This window comes from Sminthopsis crassicaudata, chromosome 2, assembly GCF_048593235.1.
Source record: "Sminthopsis crassicaudata isolate SCR6 chromosome 2, ASM4859323v1, whole genome shotgun sequence".
Classification (NCBI taxonomy): Eukaryota; Metazoa; Chordata; class Mammalia; order Dasyuromorphia; family Dasyuridae; genus Sminthopsis; species Sminthopsis crassicaudata.
The window spans coordinates 320,944,924-320,972,528 of NC_133618.1; the positions used below are offsets into that span (position 1 = coordinate 320,944,924).

The 27,605-nt window shown below is 35.8% G+C and overlaps 1 pseudogene; it reads right to left on the reverse strand.

Moving 5' to 3' along the window:
- Positions 1 to 613: 613 nt before the first annotated feature.
- Positions 614 to 26,945, reverse strand: LOC141555970 (RNA polymerase-associated protein CTR9 homolog; annotated as a pseudogene).
- Between the last annotated feature and the right edge of the window lie 660 nt (positions 26,946 to 27,605).

Below are 27,605 nucleotides of genomic sequence, written 5' to 3' on the forward strand. Positions count from 1 at the left end.
ATTCTTCTATTAAATATGCAGGGGAAATTCTACAACTATTGCAAGTTGTCTACGAACCCAGAGAGGTTTCAGTCATATTTGTGAATGACACCAGAAGGGAGATTCACTTCAGGCCAAGGGGAATAGGTTTGCAGATTCAGCTGCTGGAGCTGCTGCCCATATATCCCTGACTATGGCACCTTTAATCCCCCAGCTCCCTGATTCTTACACCTCTTCATATAGCTCACAGGAACAAGCCCTTGCAGAAGAAAGGAAGTACACCTTTTCTCCTTCTGGTTGGTTTCCAAAACCCTCAAGCCAATTTTTAATCCCAGAGGCAAGTCAGTGGAAATTTATTTTTGGTCTTCACCAAGCTACTCACTTGGGAAGAAGTGCTCTTCAATCACTTGTGAAAGGCATTTTTACTGGTCACAACTGGACGAAACAATCAGACGGGGCTGCTAGGCCTGCCCAATGATGCCCAAGTAAATCCTGAAGGAGCTGTAAAACCTTCCCATTCTTAAGCCTTTTCAGAGAAGGGGCACATACTCAGGGGAAGATTGCCAAATAGACTTTACACATATGCCCCCTTGCAGAGGTTTCAAGTTGTTTTTGGTCTTTGTTGACACCTTTACTAACTGGGTAGAAGTTTTTCCCTGCAGGACTGAGAAAGCTCCGGAGGTCTCAAAGTGCTTGCTGAGAGATCATATCTCACTCTGGCCTGCCTGGCTCTTTGCAGAGCTACAATGGCCTGGCCTTCACTTCCAAGGTAACCCAAAATGTAGCCAAAGAGCTCAAAATCACCTACCACCTCCACTCTGCCTGTGGTCCTCAGGCTTCTGGAAAGGTGGAGAAAATGAATCACACCTCAAGAGAGTCCATACTAAACTGTGCTTAGAAACTCAAGAAGATTGTGTGGAGAACCTCCCACTAGGGCTTCTTAGAGTCCTCATTGCACCTTAGGACATTAAGCTGAGCCCCTTTGAACTTCTGTATGGGAGGCCCTTCTTAACCACTGATACTATTGTAGATCCAGAACAGCATCTGGTCACTCAATTTGCCATACAGCTCAGTGCAGTCCAAAAAGTCCTTTCTGAATACACAAATGAACCTATCCCTAAAACTACAGATGCTCATACTTAGACTGCCTCTGCTGTAAACCCAGGGGACATGGCATATTTGAACAACCTTGGAAACCTCAAGGTGTTGACCCTCTAAGTATAAAGTGGAAAGGCCCATATAAGGTCATTCTGACTACTCCAAAGTCAAACTGGAAGGTTTCCCCAGCTGGACTCATATTTCTAGGATTAAAAATGCTGCTTCTGTTACCTCTCCTTCAGATATTTCAGAATATTCCTGTGAACCCCTAGAGGACCTGAAGCTATTCTTTAGCAGGACCCCTGAAAACACTCTGGAGAAAGAAGGGTGAAATTGTCTGGGTCCTTTCTCTCACTCCAGTCCTTTTCCTCACTCCAAGGACAAGAATCTTTCTCCTAGCATTTTCTTTCCAGTTTTTCTTGATGGCATTCTGTGGCCCCTGCAATGGGGGCATCAGGAATGTTGGGTAGGCCTTCAGCATCCTCAAGGCAGCCCACAGATGGGACCTGATGCATTATTTGCAAAGGCCTCATTCCCAAATGTTATCATCTCCACCCTGGATGCCACCTCATTTTTAATCTGCTTGTAAGATTCATTTCCTCCAGGCTTCAAGCTATCCAGCTACTCTTTCAGTCTGAAGATCCCGGTACAACTGACTTGGGACACTCAACATCGCCTAGATGTTGCTGCTGCCAGCTTCAGATCTTGCACTTCCCCTCCTGGCCTGAACCCCCATTGAACATAGGGACAGCTCTAAGACCTGTATCAGCTTGAAACAGCTCCAGAAGATGAGACCTCCATCCCTTTGCCCCAAATGGATTTGGGGTGACTGCTTAAGGGGGGAATGATGTAATAAGAACTCTGTGTCATAAAGAAGATCCAACTCACTTCCAGTTGATCAATGATGGACAGAAATAACTACACCCAAAGAAGGAACACTGGGAAGCGAATGTAAATTGTTGGCACTGCTGTCTATCTACCCAGGTTACTTATACCTTCGGAAGCTAATAATTAATGTGCAACAAGAAAATGGTATTTACACACATGTATTGTATCTAGGTTATATTGTAACACATTTAAATGTATGGGATTATCTGCCATGGGGGGGGGAGGGAGTGGAGGGAGGGAGGGGATAATTTGGAAAAATGAATTTAAAAAAAAAAAAAAAAAAAAACCAAACTGTGTCTCCTTGATCTTTGTGGAGGGTAGGCCACTTGGCCTGGGGAAATTCCTGAAAATGATCCCTACCCTCCTACCTGGTTCCCACAGGAATCTCCTACCTCCAATTAATATGAGAATCATTTTGGTCTGGGAAATGATCACTGCCCTTTACTGATTTGAAAATTAGCCCCTAATTGTTCCCTATCTCCAAACCATAGAAGGCTGGATTAAAAATCAAGATTCTGTACCCAAACGTTTGCTAATTCCTATCAGGAACTTCTCAGTGCATAAACCCATATTGTTTTTGGCCAAAAAACCTTGCTTGGAGATTGGGACTGCGAATTCTTTTGGAAAAACCTGTGACAATTTGGTTGAGGACTCCATTGCTGTTAGGGTATCTCTCACTCCTCATTTCTCACTCCTCAAGAGGAATCATCATCTCCCAGGCCTTATCTTCACCTTAAAGAAACCATCTTTTTTTTTCTTTTTCAGAAGACGCTCAAACATATTCTGCATAAAACCTTTCTTGATTCTCCCAACTGCTAAGTGCCCTCCCCTCCTTAACTTTTGTTATTATTGTTCATTTATTTTCAGTAATTTCCAATTTTTTGTGATTCCATTTGGGATTTTCTTGGTAGAGATACTGATATAGTTTGCCATTTCCTCTCTAGCTCCTTTTATTGATGAGAAAATTGCCTTGCCCAAGGTCACAGAGTAAGTGTCTTAGGTCAAATTTAAACTCAGGAAGATGAATCTTCTTGACTCTGGACTGGGCACTGTATAGTGTCACCTAACTGCCCCCAAACTCCTTAACTACTTTGTGTGAATTTATATTTATTTACTTTATACTACATATTTTTTCATATATGATTGTTTTCTCTGTTAGAATGTAAGAACATAATTCCTTGCTAGTTGGAATTGTTATACTCTTTGTATTTATATTCTTGACTCAATACATAGTAGACATTTAGTAAATATTGATTGACTGATTGATACATATTCCAAGAAATCCTGCATGAACTTAATGTATGAATGGATAACCTCGTAAATGATATTTTGTTCTGACTTAATTTCTTTTATATTTGAAAGTCTTTCTTCTGATGTCTTGCATAATTGGCTTCTGAATGGAAATTTAACTACAATATATCTTGGAGTTTGCAGCTATGGTTTTTTTTTTTTTTTTTTTTTTTTTTCCTGGAGGTAATCTGCTGAGTTCTTTCCAGTGGAATTTCAGTTTCTATTTTTTGATATTCTTGGGCATTTCTCTTCTATTATTTCCTTCATGATAATGTTAAGGGTTGTTGTTTTGTTTTGTCCTATTTATTTATTCTTCTGGGAGACTTCTTATCCTTAGGCTGTTTCTTCATATCCATCTTTAAGAACTATATGTTTTCCATGTAGTGAGCATACATTCTTTTAATGTTATTTTTGTTTGTTTTTTAGTTGAAGTTGACCTTATTTCTATGTATTTGCATTCCCAATCAGTTATTCTTTCTTCTGTTTCTTTGATAGTGCTTGCCATTGCATATTCCTGTTTTTCTGTTTTGTTCATTTTTTTACTTGTAAGCCACGGCAAGGTTCTTATAATTCTCATTTCTCTTGTAAACCATTCAGGCACAGTGCATTGTGGTTCCATGTTTTCAAATCAGTGTCCTTTGGCTCATTAAGTGTTGGATCATTTTCCTTTATTTTTTAGTATTTATTATATTATTATCATAGATGCCTGAACTTGTTTACTAGATCTGGAGACCTTATTTTCTTCTGTTGTTACTATTTTTCCTATTGATTTATTTGTATATGTTCAAATTTTCTTCTTCCTGAAATCTTTGGTACTTTCGTTATGTATTTTTTTCTTCTTATTTTTCTTATCTCTCATTCCCTAATTCCCTCTGATTGTATTTTTTTTTGAGGGCTGGAAACTAAGGCCCAGAGAGGTAAAGTCATTTTCTCAAGATTACATAGCTAATATTAATAGCTGGAACTAGAACCCAGGTTTCTCTGACCTCAATTTATGATCCCTATATGCATGAATACACTAATTCACTATAACCTTGTTGTTGAGTTATGTCTGACTCTTTATGATCTCATTTGAGATTTTCTTGGCAAAGATACTAGAGTGGTTTGTTATTTCCTTCTCCAGCTCATTTTACACATGAGGAAACTGAGGCAAACAGGGTTAAGTGACACAACTAGTAAGGATCTGAAATCGAATTTGAACTCACGAAGATTGAGTTTTCCTGACTCTAAGCCTGACATTCTTTCTACTGTGTCATCTAGCTGTTCTTAATTCTAATGCCTTTTTATTCTTTACCTCCTATTTATCTTAAATAAAGCATTTGTAAATATATCCTTGACTGCTGTCTCCTTTATTGGATTGTAAGCTCATTAAGGACAAAGACTGTTTTTTTGTCTCTTTTTTGCATTCTTAGCACTCACTGTTCTGGCACTTGTCTGCTTCAAAACTCATTGAATTTGGTATTCGAAGTATATCCATGAGAAAAATTGTTTTAGCACTTGATGCTTGCTTGGCACTCATCACAAACTTGGTTTGTTGATGTTGTTGTTTGGTTGAGCAGCAGGGATGTGAAGTTGGCCAGGTATACTATCCAGCCCTCACTGATGCTGCAATTGCCCTCAGTGGGGGGGCAGCTCCTGCCCACTGAAGGTGACAGTACAAAGAATGTCAGGTTGGAGTCCCCAATGCTGAGGCTGTGAGCATCGCAGGGCAGGGGATAGGGCATGTCCTGCACAATGATATAGTCTCCTGGCTCCCAAAACAGTATTACTGGAGCACAGAGCAGCTGACAAGCTCAGCAGGAGAAGCAACGGGAGCAGAAGCAGTGGGAGACCAAGCAGAGACAGGGGCCTGGAGAAGTGACAAGATTCAAGATATGCTAGCAGAGAGCAGATAGGGAAAAAAATTCCTCTGTTTAGTATTCAAAAAGCTCTTCATTCTTGGATGTCTCCCTACCTTTTCAGTCTTCTTACACCTTACTCATCTCCACATACTCTGATTAAGACACTGGCCTTGCTTTTTCTTGTACAAGACAATCTATCTTCCTAGTTTATTCATTTTCTGTTTGATGGGTTTTTTTGGTTTTTTTGGAGAGGCAATTAGGGTTAAGTGACTTGCCTAAGGTCACCCAGCTAGTGAGTGGAAAATGGTAAGAGATGTGTTTGAGGCTGGATTTGAACTCATGTCCTCCTGACTTCAGGGCCATAGAATTTTATATCTGTTTTCATCATCATTTTTTGCCATTCTTGGCTTCCTTCCAAGTTCTAAATAAAATCCTACCTCTACAAGAATGCTTTCCAGCTCTCCCTTAATACCAGTGTCTTTCCTCTATTTCTTATCTCCAATTTATCATATATATGATATGTTAAACACATAGAAATTATATAACATGTGTGTAATATATCATATATGTAATATATGAACATGTATGATTTTATTTACATGTTCTCTTCTCCCTCCTTCCTTCAGAGTAGATTTTTGTCTTTTTTTCCCCCTTCATTCCTAGGATTGAGTTTTATGTTCCTTGATATAGCCATTAGAGGGAGACAATTCCTATAAACATTTTCTTTTGAGAAACAATAGGACACTTCTTTCAGTGGACAATGAACAATTGTTATAGGAAAATAAGAATATGTCTTTAGTTGATGAACTAAAGTATGAATTCTGAAGGTTTTTTGTCACATTGATAATTTAAAATTTAAGTTTGAAATTAAGTTTATCATCTTCCATATCACTAATTGGACTGACACTTTTATTTAGAGTCTGTATGAAATTATCTAAGTAAAATCAAAACTTAGATTAGATAAAAGATAGATTAGAAATTATCTAATCTCAATATCCCAAATCCATAAAGGAATCCACTCTATGGATCCCTCTCACATTATTAGCTTACTTTTATATTGTGAATATTTATTCACCAAATGAGAGGGAAATCCATTTAAATAAATGGAAATCAAAAAATAAAACCCAAAACTTAACTTCTCTCATTGTATCCCTGATGGCTGTCTTTGATTTCCTCTATGTTTTGGCATCACATCTTTCTAACTACTTTTTAGAAATACTTTCTACTCCATTACTCCATTTCAAGTTTATTAAAATTTTCACAGCAACATTCCCTAGCAGTAATTCATCTCAGCAATTCAATTGAATAATCATTTATTGAACTGAGGAACTTTGTTAAAGGTGGAGATATGAATTCAAAGACAATGAAATTGTCCTTTCCTTCAGGGACCCTATCTTCTAAGGGATATAAAATACATACATAGAGATAAGCAAAAACAATTTGAGGAGGAAAGGAGCTTAGAGTAGGAGAGATCTTGACAGAATATTTTCTGCATGCTTTTAGTTGAGTTTGATGCATTTCACTTCCAACATTTAGGTGGATATGGCGGATATATATGTGTGTGTACACAATACATATATGTACATACATTCATATACATGTGTGCATATATACATATACATTTATACACACATTTACATATATGATATTGTCCTGGACATGGAACCAGGAAGACCTGAACTTTAAATCCTATAAGAAACTTAGAAACTATGTGACTCTGGGCAAGTGACTTAACTTCTCTGCTTTTCTCATTCATAAAATGAAGATAATAACAGCACCAACCTCCCAAGGTAGCTATGAGAATAAAATGAGATATTATTTATAAAGCATTTCACTAGTGTCAAAGTGTTATTATTATTATTATTACTATTATTAAAAGTCTGGTCCACAATACAATGGGAAATAGTCATCCTTTGGGAGCTATTTTTATCTAATTATATGGAAACAAAACTGACAATCTAAATGAATGGATATTTATAAAAATATAAAGTATTCAGATTAGCAGAAAAGGAAATAAAATATTTAAATAGCCCTATCGTGTAAAAAAAATTGTCACAAATGAATTGTTAAAGTAGATAAGATAACTGGACCTGAATCAAGAAGATAGATGATTAAATCAGACCTCACACACTTGATAGCTATGTTACTCTGGGGAAGTTCCTTAAGCTCCTAAGGCTGTTGTGAGAATCAAATTAGATAATATTTGTAAAGTTCTTTCCAAAGATTAAAATGTTATATAAATGTGACATTTTTATCATTATTATTTTTTTTCCCTCTTTATATAGATTGGTATCTTACTGAATATAATCTGTTTCCTCTACTCTCTCACACACAAGAGTAAGTATCATAAAACTGAGGGTTTGGAAAGCAATATAATGGTAGTTAGGATTTAGTTAAGTTTATTTGATACCTTACTAGTGATTTATGGTATAGCCTTGAGCCAATAATATAAACTCCTCCAATCTAATTTTCTCTTTCTCTCAAAAAAGGCTATATCTGACAATGTGAGAGACTGAGCCCCATGAAATTTATCTCATTCTTCAAAATAGACTGTAAGGAATTCTGTATAGTAACAATAATCACCACAGTTCCCATTTGTATAGCACTTGAGAGTAGACAGGGAAAGATTACCTATAATTTATCAACATCATTGAGCTATACCTTTGATACAGAATAGAAAGTTCTCTGACTCAAATGCCTAAAATAATTGAGTATAGTCTTTGTAATGGTTGATTTTACCTTGTCAATTAGATAAAGGCAGGCTCACTACTCCTGGAGAAGTTAAATTATTATTTGCAAATGAACTGAGTTTACAAGTGAAAAGAAGACATATGTCCTCAGCTTCTCTCCCTCTTCATCTGTTTCTTTTACCTATCTTTCTCTCTCCTTACTCTCCCTTTCTAATAGAACAAATTTTAAGTAGAGTTTCTGCCATTAAAAATGCTGAGTTTCTATATGAAGTCTTTTCTAATCTCCCAGCTATTAGTGTACCTTCCCCAAATTATGTTGTACTTATTTTACATAAGTAGCACATCTCTGAAATATTTTCCTAGCTAGCATTCACACTCACAGATTGGGTAGAAGTTGGCTGCTGCTCTCAGTTTATAGTGTATAATCTTTGTGATATGTTGCTATAGTCTGTATGCTAATATTTAAATTTTTGCATCAATATTCATTAGGAAATAGTCTATAGTTTTCTTTCTGTATTTCAACTTTTGTTAGTTTAGGTAATAAGACCCTATTTGTATAACAGAAGGAATTTGGCAGGCAGGATCTCTTCTTCTCCTGTTTTTCAAACATTTTATGTAATATTTGAATTAATTATTCTTTAAATGTTTGATAGGGTTTTCTTGATCTTGGTTCCCACCCCTTTTTGGGGTTTCATTTATGCCTTATTCAATTTCTTTTTCTGAGATTAGAGTATTTAAGTTTTCTATTTCTCATTCAATTATTCTGGCTTTTTAATATTTTTCTAAATGTTCTTCCAAATCATTTAAATTGTCAGTTTTATTAATTTATATTTAGGTGAAATAGTTCCTAAAATTAATAATAATAATGATAATTAATGATGAGGCTATTTTCAAAGAGCTCCTTCTATTCCTTTGTTCCTTAGAGGGCTTCTATAACTATCTCTTCATCCCCAGAATATGTTATATTGCCTCTTAGTTGTCATTTTCTTTAATGAAATTTTCAGTTGTTAATAGAATTTCTTCTTTGATCCTTCTATTGTTTAAGATTAAATTTTTCTGTTTCCAATTAATTTTTAATGTTTCTTCAGTAGCTTTTTATTGAATAAAATTCTTATTGTATTTTGACATGTAAAAATGTGTTTAATATTTCTGCTTTTCTGAATTTATTTGTGAAGTTTTTATCCTGTAATACATGGTGGGAAATATGCATTTTTTTGGTAATTAAATACATTTTTGCTGTTGCTCTTTCTGAGATCATTATTACTCTCTCTGACTTCTTGTTAAATGTCAGCTAATGCATAATGGATTTTTCTCAAAACCCTCATTTTTATTATTTGTGTATCTTACTGTTTCAAGTGTGTTTCTTTTAAAATATATTATTGGATTCTGCTTCCTAATACATTATTTTATAGGTAAATCCATCCTATTCAGATCCTATTCTCTTATACTTTTTCTTCTTTTTTGTTTCCCTCTCCCTCTCCATAAAGAAAAAGAGGGTGATGAGAGAGAAGTAAACTCAACATCAACGCTCTAGATTTGGTGTAATCTTCCGCTCCTCTTAATAACATGTTCCTATTCTTTCTTTTATTTAAAAAGTTGATTTTTTAAAAAATAATAGGATTTTACAGTTTTGCTAGGTAAGTTATTTTTGGCTGTAAGTTTATATTCTTTGTCTCTAGGACAGCTAGGACATCTATCTCTTAGGATATTCTAAACTCTCTGTTTCTTTAGAGTGAGGACTATTACATCTTGTGAGTCTTACTGTGACTCCTTGGTACTTGAATTCTTTCTGACTGTTTACATTTTTCCTTTGACCTGAAAGCTTTGGATTTTGGCTAAGATGTTCTTAATAATTTGAATTTTGGAGTTTTGTTCAGGAGGTAATATGGACTCTTTTGATTTCACTGTGGCCCTCTGGTTCTAAAGAGATCTTGGCAGTTTTCTTTTAAAGATTTCTTGAAAGACGATGCTTAGGTTCTTTGGTTACAAATTTCAAGTAATTCACTGATTTTTATATTTTCCTTTCCTTGATCTATTTTCAAGGTTATTTTATCCATTTTATTTTATTTATTTATTTATTTATTTATTTTTATCCATTCTAATTTTCCAGAAGTTTATTTCTCACATGAGGTTTTGTATTTATTGTTCCAAGGTATTAATTTTATTTCTAAATTTGTCTTTGAAAGCTTTTGTTTATTTCCTGAGATTTTTCCTGTAATAGTCATTCATTTAAAAAATATTAGCTCTTTAAAAAATTCTTGCTTATTTGGAACTATGCCCAAAAGGGTATCAAACTGTGCATACCCTTTGATCCAGCAATGTTTCTCCTGGGCTTATTTCCCAAAGAGATCATAAAGGAAGGAAAGAGACCCACATATGCAAAAATGTTGTGGCAGCCTTTTTTGTAGTCACAAGAAACTGGAAACTGAGTGGATGCCCATCAGTTGGAGAATGGCTGAATAATGAATGTTATGGAATATTATTATTCTATAAGAAATGATAAGCAGGATAATTTCAGAGGGGCCTGGAGAGACTTACATAACTGATACTGAATGAAATGAGCAGAACCAGGAGATCATCATAGACAGCAACAAGAAGATTATACAATGATCAGTCCTGATGGATGTGACTTTTTTCAACAATGAGATGATTGAGGCCAGTTCCAATGATCTGTGATGAAGAGAGTCATCTACACCCAGAGAGAGAGGACTGTGGAAACAGCCTAGCATTTTCACTCTTTTTGTTGGTGTTTGCTTGAATTTTGTTTTCCTTCTCATTTTTTTTTATCTGATTTTTCTTGTGCGGCAAGTTAATTGTATAAATATACATACATATATTGAATTTAACATATATCTTAAAAATATTTAACATATATTGTTAAATTGCCATTAAACTTTCCATCTAGAGGAGGGGATAGGGAAGAAGGAAGGGTAAAATTGGAACACAAAATTTAGCAAGGGTCAGTGCTGGAAAATTATCCATGCATATGCTTTGAAAATAAAAACTTTAATTAAAAAAAAAAGAACCCCCCCAAAAAATTTTAAAAAATAAATAAATCAGACTAAAAAAAAAAAAAACAAACCTTTTTGCTTTATATTTTCCATAGTTGAACTTGTGCTCAAGCTATGTTTTCTCTTGAGGCTTTCTTTGTAGATGTTTTGGAGCCATTCTCTTTTCCTGAGTATGTATTTTGAGTGTTTGTGTTGCCTTAATAATTCTTAATTGTGAGATTTATTTTTAACTCAGTCCTAAATCTACTTCCTGACTTTGGCTTTTGTGTTAGGGCTTTACTCTGAGCATTTCTGGGGAGATTGTGCCCTGTTGGATCCTTTTGATGTTTTCTTGGAAGAAGTGACTGTAAAGATTTTTCACACTTTCAAAGACAATTTAAGGTAGGCACCTATAAACTTTTGCCAATACCAGGATGGTCTAGTCCAGAGCAAAATCTGATCAATACAATATAAGTAAATAATAATAAACTCTTTAAATTTCTCTAGAGAACTGCTATATAAGCAGATATCCTTAGTTAAAAGATTTCAAAGCTATCATCATTTTAAAAAAGGAGTACTTAAGTGCTAATTTAAGTGGTGAGAAACTGGAGAGGACAAACACCTGCAACTTTTAGCTATAGTTCTGTTTGTTATTATAAAGTCTCAAGTCACAATTAAAATATAGTTTAAGGTTATATTCCCATGAAAGTATCTTTACTCAGTTAATTCCACACAATTCCTCCACTTTAGTTTATCCTTTGAAGACCTCTTACACCACTCTTGATACATTTCTTCAACTAGTTTGTTCTCAATCTCAAATCCTTCTGGACCTGGCTTGTCTTTTTCCTCTTCTGGGGTCCATCCTTGTTTAACTGGACTTCCCTCTCCAGATTGCTCAGTTTTTACAAATTGGGTTTCTGTACCCCCAACTCTTATTTGGGGCCACCTATCACTCCAACCATTTGTGTCCTTAGTAATTAGGGTAGATAACCTTATACAAATAAAAACGCCTATCAGCAATAACAAAAATACTAAAAGAGACAGATCACAAACCTCCTACAGAAGAGACCCCTCAGGAATAGGACATATCCTGGATGAGCCCCCAAACTGTGTGGGATGATATAATTCACAAAAAGAATCAGAGACTCTCAAGTAAGAAGAAGCAAAAATGGACTTACTACAATCTCCTGAGAAAGGGCATCTTCCATCTGACAAGGTGTTTATCAGCAAAGAAGTGCAAAGCATAAACTGTAAAACATCAGATCAAATAGGACAGAAGCTCCCCACGTTGACCTTTTCTTCCATTGTTTGGGGGAATCCTGACTTATGTCTCAAACCTAGAAATCTAGCCCAGAAACAAAGGAGCACAAGTCAATAATCACAAACTCTTAATTTAAATTTCCCTAGAGAACTGCTATATAAGCAGATATCCTTAGGGAAGAGAATTCAAAGCCATTATCACCTTTAAAAGAAGTACTTAAATGTTAATTAAGAGGTAGTAGGAAACCGGAGGGAGCAAACACCTGCAACTTTTAAAGTATAGCTTAAGGTTATATTCCCAAGAGAATGTCTTCACTCAGTTAATTCCACACTTACCTGACCATCTTCAACAATAATATCAGTTATGAATAGAAGCAGTTGTATCTGTCAAAGTCTCAGAAAAAAAAAAACAACAGCTAAATAGCAAACACACAGAAGCACTTGATTCGTTTGCCTACCTGACCAGAAGATGGAGAACAAATCCTCTTTTTGGCTCTGCTCTCACAGAATTTCCTAGAAGTTCTCGTTGATAACATGTTACCAACCAGTAAACTGCTTGTAGTGTGTAATTTCCCTAGCAATACTACAGATTCCACAGATACTACACACATGTGTAAGAAACAAAATATCTTACCAAGAACTCCAGAAACATTGATAAATGCAGGAAAGATTTATTTTACATTCTTGCAAGAATGGGTGCCTAGGTGAGTAGACAAACCTTTGAAACTCCAAAAGCAGCATTTAATTTCTTATCCTGAAGCATAAGTCCCTCCCCATTTGCTCATTAATTGAATGCTATAGAAGTTACATAACATGATTCTCCACCCTCTCATTACATAGCCAGCCTCTGCTCCCAAAGGAGCTTCCCACACTTTAGAAAGGGGAAGGATAACAGGCTAAAGGAAGAGAACAAAAGATTCTTCTCAAATATCAAGCCACCATCCCTGATTATGAAAGTCAGTCCCTGCTCCCAAAGAGCTTACATTGTTTTTGGGGAAGATAATCTTTACTCTTGATTATTTTTCAATGTCCTTGTGGATTTCAGCTTTTTAATTTGTTTCATTTCTTCAATTTAATTTTCATATTTGTGGAAAACAGATTTTCATCCATTTCTCACATACATCTGTATTATTACCTCCTCTCCCTCATAGAATGTAAGATTTCTGAGAATAAGGATTATTTCAGTTTTGTTTTTTGTACCCCTCAGTGTCTGACACATAGAAAATGCTTAATTATTAATTGGTAAGTTGATAAAATATGATTTATTGTAATTATCTTAATTATCTGACTGAAATTTTTCTTTAAATATACAAAGCAATCAGAGAAATCCACTTCTCATTTTGTTGCAATATTTTAAAAGTCTAATACCCCACCCCCACCTCAGTTACCTTAATACTACATCTGCATGGCCTAAGAAGGGTCTTTGGGAATCCTCTTGGCTTTATTTTTATGCCAGTACCAGTGATATAGTGAATAAGATCCCAGCAAAAAGTCATGTCCCTACTAGCAACTCAGTGTCTAAAGGGGCCATAGGGAAGGAAATTGATAGGAGAAAGCTTTTGTTGAATTTAAGCGAAATTTAAATGGATCTTTATGGAAATGGGCATAAGTAACCTAGTTGAATCCCCAGTTACTCCCTGAGACAAGCAGGGAGCAATTTCAACAGGATTATCTAGTAAAATCAGAGAAATACAAATTAAAAAACTCTGAAGTACTACTATACATTTCTCAGATTGGCTAAAATGACAGGAAAAGATAATGATGAATGTTGGAGGGGATGTGAGAAAACTGGGACACTGATGCATTATTGGTGGAGCTATGAACTGATTTAACCATTTTGGAGAGCAATTTGGAATTATGCCCAAAGGGCTATCAAACTGTGCATACTCTTTCATACAGCAGTGTCTCTCCTGAGCCAGTATCCCAAAGACATCATAAAAATAAAGGACTCATACATGCAAAAATGTTTGTAACAGGCCTTTCTGTGGTGGCAAGAAACTGGAGTGGATGCCCATCAGTTGAAGAATGACTGAATACGTTATGATATATAACTGTTATGGAATATTATTGTTCTATAAGAAATAATCGGCAGGATCATTTCAAAAATATCTGGAGAGACTTACATGAACTAATGCTAAATGAACATTGTACACAGCAACGAGACTATATGACAATCAATTCTGATGGACTTGGCTCTTTTTAATAGAGATGATTCAGGCTAGTTCCAATTGATGAGGGTGAAACTAGACAGCCCTGTAATGTGATGGAAATAAACTTAAATAGACTTAGATTTTCTGGAAGAAATTCTAAAGAATGACTTTTTTTCATATACAAACCTAAATGGTCTCACACCCTCTGGAAGCAGGAAGAAGATTATCTAAAGAATGTACCTTTTCAGATGCAAACTTAAGTGGCATTGCCTATTCTGTTCTAGTGTTCTATTTCTGTATAAAGTAGGCCTTCAGAAAATGTCTCTTTGCAAAATCACTTCTCTCTTGAGAGTGATATTGCCTGCCAAGAGAGCCATCTTGGTGTCTCTCTAATCAATAAAAGCTTTTTTATCATAGTCTTGAGTATGTGAAATTCATTGGCTATGAAAAGCTCCAAAAGCTTTGGAGACAGGGACTGTAGACCCATCTCTGCCCCAGACCATACCCTCATCACAAGGTCTTGTGTTGAAGATGAAGATGATAACATAGTATTTTTACTTTTTTTGTTGTTTGCTGGCTTTTTGTTTTCTTTCTCATTTTTTTTTCCTTATTGATCTGATTTTTCTTGTGCAGCATGATAATTGTGGAAATATGTATTGAAGAATTGCACATGTTTAACATATTTTGGATAATTTGTGGTCCAAGTGGGGTGAAGGGAGGGGAAAAAATTTGGAACACAGGTTTTGCAAGGGTGAATGTTAAAGATTATCTGAGCATGTATTTTGAAAATAAAAAGCTTTAATAAAAAATTAAAGAAAAAAAAGGTTTGACAATTTAAAAAATAAAATAAAAGTAATCTTTTAGCTGGCTAGATAACAAGTTATCTGCTTTTTAAAAATAAGTCCAATAAATAAAGCAAGGAAATCTATTAAAAGATGGAGAAAAAAAAAGAATTATTTAGTTATTCCTTGCCTAATTCTTTGTATTGACAAAAATTTCATGATCCTATAATTACTATACCCAATTAGGGGTCAAGCTATAAATGTCAACCACCAAGGTAATTTTTCTCCTTATTATAAAAGAAGCTATGGGTGTCATGCTTCTTTCCTAATTCTTTTTAGGGTTAGTCTGGCAGTTAATGGTATAATCCCCACTAACTTCTTTAGGAATTCAGCCTGCCTTATGGCTTTACTAGTTCATTAAGAACTTGCTATGCCTAATGACAACTTTTCCCTGTTGTAGAATCTTCCCCTTGTTAATGGATATAACTCCCTTTTGGAAATTAGCTCGCTATCAGCAGCTTAATAAAATCTTTGTCTCTTAATTTGGAGAATCAAGTTTATAGATTCTTTTAAGACACTTTATAATTTTGTGATCTGTGATGTGGGGTTTGTCACCAAATGATGGCAGGCACCAAAATTGGGATTTGGTCATGTGAAGAATTCACAATGACCATTCTCTCTGGTGAAAGGTACATTTATTTAGGGGAATAAGTTACAAATAAAAAGAAGGTATACAATACAATAGACACTGGGAATGGTACATATGTATGTTGTTATTTTTTCTAGGTCATTAAAATAGTTTTTTGGGATTCTGATTGGTATAGCACTAAATAAATAGATTAGTTTAGGGAGTATTGTCATCTTTATTATATTTGCTTGCCCTACCCAAGTGCATTTAATATGTTTCCAATTGGTTAGATCAGACTTAATTTGTGTGGAAAGTGTTTTGTAGTTTTGCTCATATAGTTTCTGATTTTCCCTTGGCAGATAGATTCCTAAATATTTTATACTATCGGTAGTTACTTTAAGTGGAATTTCTCTTTGTAACTAGGAATGGTACATATGAAAAAGAATTGGGAGAGCATATGAAATACAAGTTCCTCAGTGGAATTCACAATTATCCAGTAGAAAGGGAGTAGAGTTATCCAGTAGAAACCTCCATGAGGTTGGGGCATGCTTTTATCCTGAAGGGGATTTAGCACCCTAAAAGAGAGAGTTAGCTGTAAGGAGAAGTAGGGTTGAGAATCATAGTTGAGTTAGGGGAGGTACCAGGTGGCATTGGGTGGGGGGTGAGGTAAGGAGAAAGATGCTATGAGGCAGAGTGCTATGGCAGACTGACCCAAAGAAAGGTTGCAGCCATGGGATGGCCTACAAGTAGGTTTTATTGTGTGTGGGAGGGGTGCTAGACCCCCTTTTTCAAATTAGCTAATCAGAGACATCTTCAGGTACAAAGAAAAAGCATTTATTTAGTCTTCACAGGGAGAGGCCCCAGCACATCTGGGAGGTATCCCAGCTCCCAACATGTGTTCATGAGCCTGATAAGCTTCCATTTTGTCAAGATTTAAATAGCAAAAGACCCAAGCCTTTTCATTGGACAGACGACAGACAAAAAGGAAGTAACAATCACTAACCAATGGTCACCCATGTTATCTGTTTCGAGTCATATCATTTCCTGTAACTTTTCTAAAAAAAAATTAGACTACCAGAAGTCAAAACTTTCTTTTTCACATCACTTCAGTCTCTCTAATTGATGTTATTTTTCTTTCTAATAATTTGTATCTTCAATAAATCAACAAAAATTTATGAACTGCCTACTATAGTCTAAGAGCTGTACATAGGGAATACAAAGATAAAAAAGAGAGGGGGGGAAAGAAGGAGGAAGGGAGGGAAATAGGAAGGAAGGAAGGAAGGAAGGAAGGAAGGAAGGAAGGAAGGAAGGAAGGAAGGAAGGAAGGGAGGGAGGGAGGGAGGGAGGGAGGGAGGGAGGGAGGAAGGGAGGGAGGAAGGAAGGAAGGGAGGGAGGGTATGGGGTGGCACGACCCTCACTCAAATTGACTACTCAGAGGCATCTCTAGGTTCAGACAGAAAGTTTCTTTATTTAGAATCACTGAGTCTAAGCTTAGTGCTGGAGGCCACTTATCAATCATTGTCAGCAACTTTTATCATCAAAAACCACAAAAAACACAGTACTTCCCTAACCCGCCCGTTCCTATTGGCTTCTAATTTCACTGGCTGAGTCCTTGTCCACAGGGACTAAGGAAACTCACAAGGTCTTATTATTAGTATTATTTTTATTAGGAAGCTTGTGGCCTTCCTGCAAGGTATTTTTGCAAAGCTCTTACAAGAATATGGTCATCATAAGAGCATTTTGCAAGGTCTAATATTACCATTATTGTAAAAGGGTTAGTAATTTTATTTCTGAGAAATGGAAACTTGGGCTCTCAAACTTTATTTTAATAAACTGTTTCTGGAAGACTTTCAATATATTTCACTCAGAAGGAAGGAAGGAAGGAAGGAAGGAAGGAAGAAAGGAAGAAAGGAAGGAAGGAAGGTTCTCTTTTGCAAATTTTCCCTCTGTGTTCCAGATATTTCTTCACTGATTCCTTCCTCCCTCCCTCCCTCCATCCTTTCTTCCTTCTCTCCCTTCTTTTCCTCCCTTCCTTTCTTCCCTTCCCTCCCTCTCTCCCTCCCTCCCTCCCTCCTCTTCTCCCTACCCCGCTCTCTCTTTTTTTTTGTCTTTGTATTCCCGATGTATACATATGTTCTTAGAACATAGTAGGCACTTCATAAATTTTTGTTGATTTATATATAATTGTGGAAATATGTATAGAAGAATTGTACATGTTTAGCATATATTGGATTACTTGCCATCTAGAGGAGGTTATGGGGTGAAGGGAGGGAAAAAATTGGAATATAAAGTTTTGCAAGGGTGAATGCTGAAAATTTTCTATGTGTTTTAAAAATAAAAAGAAAATTTAATAATAAAAAAGTGAATTTTGTGGAAAGCAGTTTACTGATAATTAACAGGAATATGGAAACTGATTAAAGTATAGGAAATGAAGTGATGGTGAATCATGAGCAGGGCATGAAAATAATGACATCTGGTGGAAATGAAGAGAAATTGAAGAGGGCTAGAGAAGCTATGGGTAAGAGAAAATAGAGCTCATCTGGGAGAGTGTTTTACAAAATGCAGATAAAATGCTACAATGAACTTGGAGAAAACTTGGAACTAGAATATTTTAAGAAGTAGCTTCTTTGTCAGCATTCAAGTGACTGATATTTATAACACTCAAGGTTACAATATAAGATTTTTAGAAATGTACAGGTCCTTTCTAAAAATATTCCATTAAAAATGTCCAAATTTGGAGACTATTATAGACTCCAAAATGTAACAAAGTTGGAAGTCATATACAAGATAATCAGAACTTATTCTGTACACAGTGGTGCATTTCAGGAACCTCTTAGTCAACACAATTCTATGGCATGAATGACTAGCAGTTTGGACTACAGGATAAAAATGATGGTTGTTTAGAAATCTTAGTTATTTATTTTGACTTTTATTGTCAGAACACTGGCGATGATGAACTAAGACTTGGAGACCATTACCCTGTGACAATGTTGTAATATGTAGCATAATTATGTATTTGATAGAGTCTAAGGAATGTATTCTACCCATGACCACATATGTAGCAATTGTGCTAGTTATAGCAAGATCAAGATGAAATCAGTACAGGAAAAGTGGGATTTAAGAGAGAAGATAAAGTTGGGGAGAGAGCAGTTACAAGTAAAACAAACCGTGTCCAGAGGGTAGATCATAAAGAAGGTTTACAAGAAAATAAAGGAAATATAAAAACTGACTAGAGTTAGGAGGGTATGACTAGAGTTAGGAGGGAAGAGAAGAAAGGTTCAACTCAATTCAATTACATATTACTACTATTGATACTTGTTTTCTTCAACCATCATTTTTTTTCCTTTTCAGGAAGGAACAAATAGAAGACATAATAAAAAATCCACAATTAATAATTATAATCATGAATGTGGATGGGATGCACTCACCCATAAAATAGAAGAGAATAGAAGACTTAATTAGAAACTAGAAACCTTATAGAAAAAATAATTTGAAACAAAGATTCACATAGAATCAAAAGAAGGGAAAGGGGCAAAATTTATTCTGCTTTAGTTGAACCACAACAAAAAAAAGAGCTGGAGGTAATAATTATTTATGATCTTAAACAAGTCAATTATAAAATACACTGTTAAATGAGATAAACTGATGAATCACAGTACAGTTAAAGGCACTATAGGCAATGAATTAATATCAAAACTTAGAATATAAGCACAGAAAAGGATAATATTAAAATACTTAAATGAAAAATTAATTCAGTTATAGGGAGAAATAGATAGGAAAAATTGTAATAGTTTGGGACCTGAATATACTGTTCTCAGTCCCAGAAAAATTTAACAAAATAATAAGAAATAATTTAAAGACTTGAATAGAGTTTTAGAAAAGTTGTACATATATAGATCTCTGGAAATTACTGAATGGGATTAGAAAAGAATATGAAGGAATATTGGTTTCTTTTTGGTAGGGGTAAGACATGGCAACTGGAGTGATATAAAAGTTTTGTTGAAGAACTGATCGTTGAAAGATGAGGAAGAATTGAATAGGTTAAGATGGGAACATTCCACGTAGGACAGGAAGATTAAAAGCAGAAGTGTTCAGAGCATGAGTCTGGGTTAGGAGAGCATTTCATATATGAAGATATAGGAGATAGGTTGGATAGATAAGTTGGGGCAAGATTATGGAGGAAGACCTCAAAAATCAGTTTATTTTTAAGACACTTTTAATTTTTTATTACAACAAAAATGAACTATTTGTAAACATATTCCCTATGTGTCCCTCCCCAAGCTCCTATTAAATAATTTAAATTTCTGTGAGCCAAAAAATCCTTCCCTTCAAAATAATAAGTTTATTCAATAAAGCAGCCTATTGCTTTAGACTTTAGAGATTATGAGAAAATGATAATTTCATTGTCACTCTGATAAAGTAATTTGAAACATAATCACTATCTTTTATGAAAACCCATTATCTCCTCAAAGCCCCAAAGATATTTCATTTATAGAAATAGGATGATTAGAATTGAAACCATTCACAAAAACTCTCCACAAATGTTGTTTTACAGCTTCTTTCAGTCTATTTTGTGCTATGTTGAAGAAATATCCAGTTCTAACAGACTCTTGTTTAGTTGGGCAGTTTCTGACTATGTGTGATTCCTGCACAGGGTTTTATTATAATTCGATTGATGATGCTTCCAATTTGAAGACAATCTCAGTCGATTCAGGTTTCATGGCTTTAGCCTATGGGGGCATGGGTAGGAGCTTTGAGGAGCACAATGTCTCCAATTTGTACTACTTCAATGCATCATAAGCACAATAGGTTTTTTTGCTTATTAACGATCTAAGAAGGCTAATTACTTGAACTTTGGCATTTTTTTTGTATCACGTTTCCTACTACTTACCCATGATCCATTTGACATGGATAATAAAATGAGTGATGGACATTATTTAACATTGGTTGTCTCACTGGAACATGTCTCCAAGTCCAATACCCTATCCAAGACTGACCTCTGAACACTGCCAAATGTTAGTTTAGACTTTATTTCATAAATTCCAGCTTCTTAAATTGTGGGTCATATCTACATAAGGGGTTTATAACTAAATGTGGGGATTGTGAAATTTTGATTTATTATTAGTAAGTTTTTTATTTGAATACCTAATTTATAAACCTATATGGCTGCGATCATGTAAAAATTTCTTGGGAGGAAAGGGCTTGTAAGTGGGAAAAGTTTAGGAAGACTTGTCATAGATTTTGGGGAATCACTGATGGTTTTTAAAAATAGTACTTTATTTTTTCCAAATACATGTAAAGATAGTTTTCAGCATACATTTTTGTAAAACTTTGTGTTCCAAAATTTTCTTCCTTTCTTCTTTGCTTTTCCCCTCTCCAAGACAGCAAGCAATCTTATAGAGGTTAAATACATGCAATTCTTTTAGACATATTTCCATATTTGTCATGTTTATAAGAAAAATCAGGTCAAAATGGAAAAAAAGAAAGAAAGAAAGAAAAAAAAGGAAAAAAAAGAAAGAAAAAAGAAAGAAAAAAAAACACATAACAAAAGAAAGGTGAAAATACTATCCTTTTATCCACATTTAGTCTCCATGGTTCTCTCTCTGGTTGTAGATAGCATTTTCCATTTCAAGTCTACTGAAATTGTTTTGAATCACTCATTGTTGAAAAGAGCCAAGTCAGTTCCGGTTGATCCTCACATAATATTGTTGTTATTATGTCTGGTGTACTCTTGATGGGCTCACTTCACTCAGCATCAGTTCATGTTAGTCTTTCCAGGCCTTTCTGAAATCAGCTTGTTCATCATTTCTTATGGAACAATAATATTCCATTGCATTCATATACTATAATTTATTCAGCCATTCCTTAATTGATGTCATCCACTCAATTTCCAGTTCCTTGCCATACACAAAGAGCTGCTTTTTTGTATATATGAGTCCTCTTCCCTTTTTTATGATCTTTTTGAGATATACAGTAGAGATACTGTTGGATCAAAGGGTATGCACAGTTTTATAGTTCTTTGGGCATAATTCTAAATTGTTCCCCAGAATGGTTGGATCATTTCACAATTTTACCAACAATTTATTGGTATGCTAGTTTTCCCATCTCCCCTCCAACATTTATCATTATCTTTTCCTGTTATCTTAGCCAATCTGAGATATGAAGTGTATATCAGAGTTGTCTTAATTTTCATTTCTCTAAATAATCACTAATGATTTTTGAGCAAAAAAGAGATGTGAATATGGTGTTATGAAGATTAGTTTAGAATAGGGGCTCTTAAATTGGGATCTTTCTTCCCTTCAAAAGGATTTCTAAATAGATTCCAAAGGGTTTATGAATTTGAATAAGAAAAAAACCCTCAAACAACGTTTATTTTAACTAACTTTAACTGTAATTTATTATTTCCTTCAACTACTAATATAGAAACATTTGTTTGAAGAAGGGTTCACTGTCTTTACCAGACTGCCAAAGGGGTCCATGTTGAAAAAATGTCAAGTGCCTATGACATAGATGTGTGGCCTCAAGAACAGACCAAATCTGTTTTCTGAATGAATTTATGCTAATTATGGAGAGGAACATTACCAGTGAGTGGTCTTATGATTATGAGCTGGTTATGATTTTTTAAGCTATGGCAGCTCATCAAACCCATGAAAAAAATGGCCCTTGGGTCCATGTGCTCATCATTTTTCACTTGTGCAGTAATGATGACACAATGGTGGGAAGGGGTCAGAACACCAATGTTTTTTGGACTAACAAGAAATGGTTTAAAGACCAAAATTGCTAAAAGACCACTGAAAAAGGATTTTAGTGTAAGCATCAATTTTGGTTTCTGAGGAAGAAGGGGTAGGGAAATCTTGTGAAGAACTTATTAAAATCAACCAAATCAACATACATTATGATATTAGATTATTTTAATACAAATAAATAACAGTGGGAGAAATGCATGGGGAATATATATATGTATATGCACATATATTAGAATAGAATTGATATATACATATACATATATAGTATAAATATAGAAATATAGAATTAGACTATAGAATTGATAACATATATGTACTTATATATCAGGATAGTTAGAATAGAATATATATTTAGGAGAAAAAAATGAGAGATAAAGACTTGTAGATTTTTCAGAAGCCTTACAACTGTGTATCATGAAGATTTTTTCTTTTTTTTTTCTTTTTCTTCTTTTTTATTAATTTTTTAATTATAATTTTTTGACAGTACATATGCATAGGTAATTTTTTTTTTTACAGCATTACCTCTTGTACTCACTTCTTTTCCGAATTTTCCCCTCCCTCACTCTACCCCTTCCCCTAGATGACAGGCAATCTCATACATGTTAAATGTGTTACAGTATAACCTAGATACAATATATGTGTATAAAACCGAATTTCTTGTTGCACGGTAAGAATTGGATTCAGAAGGTAAAAGAAAGATAGTAGTGCTAACAATTTATATTCATTTCCCAGTGTTCCTTCTCTGGGTGTAGCTGATTCTGTCCATCATTGATCAACTGGAACTGAATTAGATCATCTCTATGTTGAAGATATCCACTTCCATCAGAATACAGAAGATTTTTTTTCAAAAATAGACTTGGAAGGAGACATACTAAGCATAAATAACACACAGAGAATAACACTGACAGTGCATTTTAACATTTTTTATTTTTCCCAAGTAATAAAAATCTATGTTTTCTCCCTCTCAGTGGATTAGAATATAAGTTCTAAAACTGTAAATTAAGCTAAGCACATGGATTTTTTCCCCTCATGTGATTCCAAACTGAATTCCTATGAGTGTATGCCCACTCTTTACCTTACTACTGAATGCATTGATGGTAGTATGTGTCAATGTGTGTATTATGGTGTCTTTTATTATTTATGTATTTGATTATATATATATATATATATATATATATATAATATTTCTTTTGTCTTATTCTTAAGTCAATAGTCATATTTAAGATTGTAGAGGCAACTAGGTAGTACAAAGAACAGAGCACTGATTCTGGAGTCTGGAGGATCTGAGTTCAAATCTAGCCTTAGGCATACTACCTGTGTGACCCTGGGCAAGTCATTTAACCCCCATAGCTTCCCTCCCCAAAAAAGATATATTGTGTGTAGCTGGCTGTGTAGATAGGCAACATATTGAATGAAAGCTTAGGAACTAGAATGGTGAGTAGAAAAAGGGTATTTTCTCATAGTAAGGTTACCTAAGACACTGAGAGAGTTTGAATATAACTAAACTTATTTTTAAGAAGATTTATACTACATTACTTTTCTTTGCTTTATGAGGTAATACTACTTATAATCATCCACTATCTTTCTTCAGAAGATTGCACAGAAGAGTTTATATTCTAATTCTCCATTACCTTTGGAAGCTCTGTCCTTTTGGCCAAATATGTTAAATGACTGCTAAGAGCTGGCCTCTTTTGCTCTCTTTGTAGTAGCACTCAGTTTACATTGGTCTAACTTCTGGATGAAATTATTATAACTGATCAATGTTATTTCTGTTATCCATTTGCCATTTTAATTTTCAATAACTTGTTTGAATAATTTAAAATTAGATCATAATTGTACAGGATCATTCTTGTTTACTATCAGTTCTAATCTTACCTCTGATGAGTTAATGGTCTTTCATCAAACTCGCCACTCTTAGAACGCCTGTCCCCATCTCCACCGCCGCCTCCCTTTTTTTCCTTTGTCCCTTTGGCTTCTCCAGTGAACATGAGGATATTCTTGGTCTTCTCTATGTACTGGGTGTGCTGTTCCAGAAGCTTCTGCTCTTCCTTCTCTTGGAGACGCTTCTCTTCCTGCTCCTTCAGCAGTTTCTACCTCAACAGCTCTTTCTCTTGCTCCTGCTTGGCCTGCAGCTCCCTCTCTTCCTCATTCTGCTTGCGTGTGGGCCACATGGTATTGCGCCTGGATCAGTAAATCAGAGCACTGCCTGGCTTCTGAAGCAGCAAGGGCCAAGTCAAATCTCATTTTGTCTCCTACTTTACTTAAATAACTAAAATACCTGTGAGCCAGTTCCAATTCTTTAACTGTATTAAGTATCTCCTTGAGATTACTCTTCTCATCCTTAAGAACAGAAGTAGCTAGCCTCTGAAGTACCAGAGCCACATTGAACATGAAAACTGTATCACTGGGTGCCACATGTCTAGCCTTTAGCAAAGTTTGTTTATATTCTTGCAGCTTGCCACACTTGAAGAGGGCATGGGCCAAATACAGCACAACCTCTGTATTCTGATGTTTGTAGAACTTTCGGAGGCAGTTTTCATGCATTTGAACAGCACTGATATATTGCTTCTGCTCCATAGATATGTGCTAAGTTTAGCCACACATCACTAATATCTGCAGTTGCCTCTCTTACTTGGGCAAATACATCACGAGCCTCATGGAAATATCCCTTGTGGGCCAGCACAGCACCTCTGCCATTGGCAGCACAGAGGTTCTTAGGATCATTTCTGAGGACTTGCTTGTAGATGGCTAGTGCACGATCCTGAAGTCGCTTTTCCTTTTCTCCGTCTCTAGTGGATTGATGCAAAGTTTGTAGCCAAATATTGCTAAGGGCTAGCATAGACGCTGTGTCATTTTGAGTTTGGTTGTTTTAATATTTTTTCAAATTTCTTTTGACCTGGACCTCATTTTTGCTTGGCCAAATGAAAATTGCCAATCAGAGACCAAGCATCTGGATGATCCTGATTGATCTGAAGAGCTTCTTTAAACCAATCTGAAGCCTCATAAAAGTTTCCTTTATCTCTAGCCATTGCTCCTAAGCGCAAATAGCAGTCAACATAATTAGGATGTTCTCGTAATATATTTTTATGTAGCTTTTCTGCTTCGTGGAATTCACACATTGCCTCATAAAGCCTGGCCAGATTGTACGATGTTGTAACTGAGATGGCATTATAGTAATGTTCATCATGCTCAGCTTCTGCCTTTGCACGATCCAAAGATGCCAAAAAATATTTCTTTGCCTCTTCTAAATTTCCAAGCCTAAAATGGAAGGCGCCCACATTATTCAGAATCTCTGGTGGGACGTCAACCTGTACCTTTTCCTGGAGGATACAGATTGCTGTTCCATAAGCTGACAGTGCACCCTGTATGTCAGTCCACTCTAGGATTTCTGCCAATTCGATCCAGGCCTCAACATCATCTGGCCCTTGGCAATATCTCGTTTGTCTTGATCTTCTGAGGCAGCATAGAGAGAGCCAAGAATTTTCATTGTTTCATAATTATTGGGATAGACTTTCAAAACTTTCTCAAAGCATTGAGATGCATTCTCCTTGTCACCTCGGTAAATATACATTTGGCCCAAACCAAAAAAGGGTATTAGAAAAGAGGATGAGGCAAACTGGGTGGCCTGATAGTAGTACTGGAAAGCTTGGTCATAGTCTTCCTGAACATGAAAAGACATAGCCAACTGATAACAGCTTTCTGCCTGCATAGCTTCCACCTCTGTGTTATGAAAAGCATGGAGAGCCAAGTGTTGGATTTTGCTATAATGCTTTTTGAAGAAGAAGTTATTTGTCAAGTGGTTCAGTATCATAGGATTGCTAGGATCAATTGTATATGCTCCAGAAAGAAGCTGGACACCATTTTTGATAGAGTCTGACTCTTTATTATTGAGTTCTAGGACAGCCAATCCAACTAATGCTCCCACACACTTGGAGTTGAGCTCCAGGGCCCTACTGAATGCCAAGTGAGCTTTCTTCAGTTTGTTCAGTTTCACAAAGCAATGCCCCATTCCCAGGCGGACTTCAGATGGACATCCTGGGTTGGTCTGCAGTGCTTTTTTTATAGTATGCAAGGGCTCCTCTATAATTTTTCTTGTTGAATGAAATACAAGCTTTCCCAAGAAGGGCTGGTATGTTATTTGGAGACTGGTTGAGTGCATCAGCCTGGTCCATTTTGTCACCTTCCAACAGACAGAAGCAGACTCTTCCCAATAAATGGTTCTGATCATAGATGATAATTTTGTCAGCCATTGTATACAACAACATAGCCTGGGCGATGAGCTCTTTCTTATTGTCCTTGCTTTTTTCTTTCCTAGCCTGCTGGACATAGTAGGCTGCCAATGTACCTAAGCAAGTCATTTGGTCTTTTTCAGGGTCTCTATAATCCAGGTTGCTATCTATTCATGCTGCTTCCAACAACTTCACAAAATCTTCTGTTTTGCCTTCCTTGTAATATTCTAGCGCTAAGGCAATCCATACGTGTAACTGAGTATGTTCCTGTTTCAGAATACTGATAACTTCATCCCCTTCTGGTAATTGATCCAAGTCGAGTTCAATGACCTCATCAATGTCCTGGAGGGAATCTCAATGGAGCCTTGAGACATGGCGAGGCCTGAACTGACACTGTTCCTTCTGGGAGCTCAACTCTGGCGGGGTCAAGCGCTTGCTTGGGTCAAGGATGGGCGCCAAAATATAATGTTCTGTAGTCTCTAAATTGTGATTGTTCTCTTTGGGGGCAGATTTCTTGGGGAGACTTCTTGAGGTAGCCTTAGTTTTAGTTCAGTTCAATAATTCCAAATCCATCCAGGAGTTAAAATCTGGATCCTTTATTGTGTCCTCCAAAGTCTTGAATATTTTCCTGGGGTCCGGCTAGCTTTAATAGTTCTTGTCAGAATGTCTCCAGCCAGCCTCAGTCTCTAGCTCCCTCTGAATCCAAAGCCTCCAGCCAGCAGGAAGGTAGATGTGGGAATGAATCAGACTCTGCCTCCAAGAGATTGTGGATTTCCCAGATTGTAGATGTGAATCTCCCGGAAGTCCATGAGCAGGTTTTTCCTTTATAGTTGTGAATCTGCTGGACTTGTGAATCGCCCCACTGAAATCCTGGTTCTCTGAATCCCCTCGAGCTTCCCTGAAGTTCTCCTGGGAAGTCTTCTCCTTGACCCAATCCAGACTGACTTCCCCACTCAATGTTGGCTCCTTCTATCCTCCCAGGGAATGGGTTTGTGGGTACTCCATGGGCTTATGGGAACTCCTTACGGAACCAA